This window comes from Phaseolus vulgaris, chromosome 9, assembly GCF_051622355.1.
Source record: "Phaseolus vulgaris cultivar YP4 chromosome 9, ASM5162235v1, whole genome shotgun sequence".
In the NCBI taxonomy this organism is placed as follows: Eukaryota; Viridiplantae; Streptophyta; class Magnoliopsida; order Fabales; family Fabaceae; genus Phaseolus; species Phaseolus vulgaris.
This window is the reverse complement of record NC_143506.1, coordinates 6,762,101-6,766,086: the sequence shown is the minus strand read 5'-3', so window position 1 is coordinate 6,766,086 and position 3,986 is coordinate 6,762,101.

The following is a 3,986-nucleotide window of genomic DNA, read 5'->3' as shown; positions in this document are numbered from 1 at the left end:
ACAGTTTTGATCCAACTGAAAACAGATCCAACAGGTTTTTGAAAAGCTATTATGAAATGTGACAATCAACCGGTTGAAAATTCGTTTTAACCGATTGAATTGGTTAGACAATTATTTAACCAAGTCAAAAACAGTTTTAAAACCTTCAAACAAGCTAAGAGACAAACAACCGATTATTTTGTGGTTTCAACCGGTTGTTTTTCTCTTTGCTTAGAAAAACACTTTTCTATTTTAAAATAGATTGAGCTAGTTTGTGGAAGGGACTAAGAATGATCTTCATCATAGATTTGAAACATCAAAGCTCCCATGTTCCACACCACTTTAGAATTATCACAATATTTGTATCAATAATAATATGTCATAAATTCATTATTACAAAAAAATTATTAAATTTATGTTATTTTATATTTAAATGTATGATCCTTTTTTTTATAGGTCAGTATTTATTTATTTATTTTGTGATAATGCAATTAATAGTGTTATATATAAAATTTCTCACTATTTGTATATTAGTTGTGACTATATTTTAAGTTGTCACAATTTGTATATTACTTGTGACTATATTTTAAGTTGTCACTATTTGTATATTACTTGTGACTATTTTTAAGTTGTCACTAAATTTTTATTAAAAATAAAAAATATACATGTTATAAATAATTATTTATTAATGTAAAATACCATATGATAAATTTATTTTTCTTTCAATAAAAATATAATTAATAAAATATTTACAACTAAATATGTTAAAGTGAAATTAACAATTTAAGAAATTAGACAACTAATGTATTAAAGTGAAAATGAAAACATATAATCAAAATTCATGAAATTATAGAATAAGTAATTAAAAGTACATAATTCATCGGTCAACAAATTTTTTTATCTTTTCTTTTCAATTTAACACTCTTTTTATTCGATTATGTTGTTCTTTTTTCTTCATACTTTATAAATGATATAGACTTATATTATTTATTAAATTTTATCTCTTTCTAAAAATAAATATAATTATAAAATATAAATGATTAAGTACAAAATTTGTTATTATGTATGAATGCAAAAATATAAAGAATAAGAAATGAATCTCTATTTGTAAGCTTTTAGTTATAACTAGTTAAAACATTCAAAAGTAAATTTGAAACTTATAATTTAGTTAGTTATAACTAAATTAATTATCATGTATTGTTCTCCACATATGTTGAAAGAAAGTATATCTCCAAATATCTTTGAATTAAGATACGAATAAGATGTTAGTGTTTAGGCTTATTATGAAAAAAAAAATGCAATTATTCTCTTTGAAATTAAGTTTATCAATGGTGTCTTACAAAAATATGTAGTGAAGTTTGTCATTAACATCATAATATATAATATACAATTATTTAATTGTAATTATTACTTTATTGTGGACCTTATAATATATTTAAATAAATAATAAAATATGAAAATAATAATATTTAAGTTACTATATATGTTTATTGTTAAATAAAATAAGATAATTAAGTATTACTTTATTAAAAAGATATAAAAATGTAACTTTATTTATTAAAATAAAAAATTATAAATTTATTTAAAAAATTTAAAATATAAAATTTTATTAAAAGATTATGAAAAATAAATATTTTTTAAGAATCGTTTGAGTAACATTTAACACGATTTATAATGAGATAATTAAATTTTTTAAATTAAATTATAAAAAAGGTATGTTTTTTTAAAGTAAAATTGAAGAGAAACTATTGTTATTTTGGACTTCTTAGATGGATCAATCCCATATGTAACCCTAGGATTAAACCTCTCATCAACATTACTCAAAAACTCATATTTGTATGTTTGTGAATATTTAAAACTGAAACATTTATTTTCATGAGATGTCTAATCTGAATAAAAATTATATTAATGAAATTAATAATATAAATAGTCCTCGGACATCGTTGACTGCTAGTGATGGTAAGCCAGTAAGTTGGGTCCCACAAGCGGCATGAGTCAGTGTACCACAAGCGGCACAAGCTAGGGTGCTAATTAGTGGTCGGGTGTCGATCACCAAGATGTGCCGATGTGTCCTCGGCAACGGAGTAAGGCCGACGTGACATCGGGCATCAATGATTCCAACAATCGAATTGGACCACGAAGGTGGGTCCCAGAAAACACATCAGTTGTCAGTAATATCATCCAGAGTTAAAGGGAAGTCCTAGGTCACGAAGTGCCCATGCGTGTGGTGTGAATGACGCATTTAGGCGCATCATAAGTAAAGAACCGCTGGAGGCGCTAAGGCCCGTTAGGGTTACGTTTTCCAAGGGCAGGCTGCATGCATGGCACGTGAACAACTAGGGCACCCCAAGACGGATGACCCCAGAGATTAGGTGCACAAGTTGGTATATAGGTGGTCATTCCGTTAGAGGTTGCACTCCGGTAAGAGAGCCTTACGCGCTAAATTGCCCTAAGATTGGGTAATAGCGGCTTAAGGGCATTCCCTCATAAACCCTAAATGCGGGTAACGGAAACAGCGGAAACCCTAGACTATATAAGGGTAGTAAGAAAACCCACAAGGTACGCAGTTCTTGAGACTAGAACTATTACACACATACTATTTTTTAGCCCCAGTATTGACTTGAGCGTCGGAGTGTAAACGAACTCTAGGGCGTCCCTTTGTCTTTGTAGGTACAAGGTGTTTCGATCGAAGGGAAGCACGAACCAAGACAAAGAGAATCGGGCATGTGATCGTCGTTAGAGGCACGAGGGCAATCGAGTCAATCAGCAAGAACATTTGGCGCCCACCGTGGGACACGATTAAAATTTTGTCCCATTCACAAGTATAGAGCAAAGATCCGCCAATATGAGAAACACGAGGCAAGGATCCGTCGCACCAAACGAAGGAGAAAACATCACCATGCAGCAGATCATGGAGACGATGCGCGCCCTTCAGGAAATGGTGGTGGCATCAAGAATGGAGCAGGAACGCATCCAGGTTGACCTGGCTGCGTCACAAGCAAGGAACGAAGAGCTGCGCAGGACCAACGAGGAACTGCACAGGAATTTGCAGCAGGCTGGGCAACATGCGGTGGATGAGCGAGCCCCGCCTACGCCACCCAAGGCTTTCCCAATGCCATTCTCGCAGGCGATCATTGACGTCGTGATACCCACCACGTTTGTGGGTCCTAAAGCCACCTTTATAGGTGTAGAGGACCCAGAGGCTCATCTCACGACCTTCCACACCCAGATGATGCTGACTGGGGCCTTTGATGCAGTGCATTTCAAACTGTTCATGAGTACGCTGACAGGCACAACGCTAGATTGGTTTGTCAGCCTCCCTAACGGGCATGTAACATCTTTTGTGTAGTTTTCTACGTTGTTCAGGGAGCAATACATAGCCAATCGGGCTCCCCTGCCAGTCTCTTATGATCTTTTCGACGTAAGACAGTATAAGGGAGAGTCCTTCGCAAGGGAAGATGTGCCCCCAAGGCACAACTTCCTGGTTGAATTAAAGGAGCTGATCGTTATTCCCAACATAGCGAAGAGACTGAAGATGCCCGCGAAAACTGACAAGAGGTTGGGGCCTAACAAGAACGTGTGGTGCGAGTTCCACCAAGCGTATGGCCACCCCATACGTAACTGCTTGACACTCGGACACCAGTTGGACGAACTGGTGAAGAATGGCTTCCTGAAGGACTACTTGCAGGAACCGTAGGGAGTCCAGACGTTGACAACGCCAGGGGGTGATCAGGGGCACGAGATGCCCGTTCATGGTGAAATTCACACCATTTCAGGAGGTTTCTCGGGCGGAGGATGCACTGCTTCTCAGCGAAACAAGTATGCACGAGTGGTGATGACGGTAGAGGTGCAAGAGGCAGACCAGGCCCTTGACATCGACCTCGTCTTCACCAAGGTCGACCTCTGAGATGTCATCCCCCACGACAATGACCCAATGGTGATCTCGGTAGTGACAACTGGGAGGAAGGTGCACCATGTCCTGGTGGACTAGGGAAGCTCGGCAAACG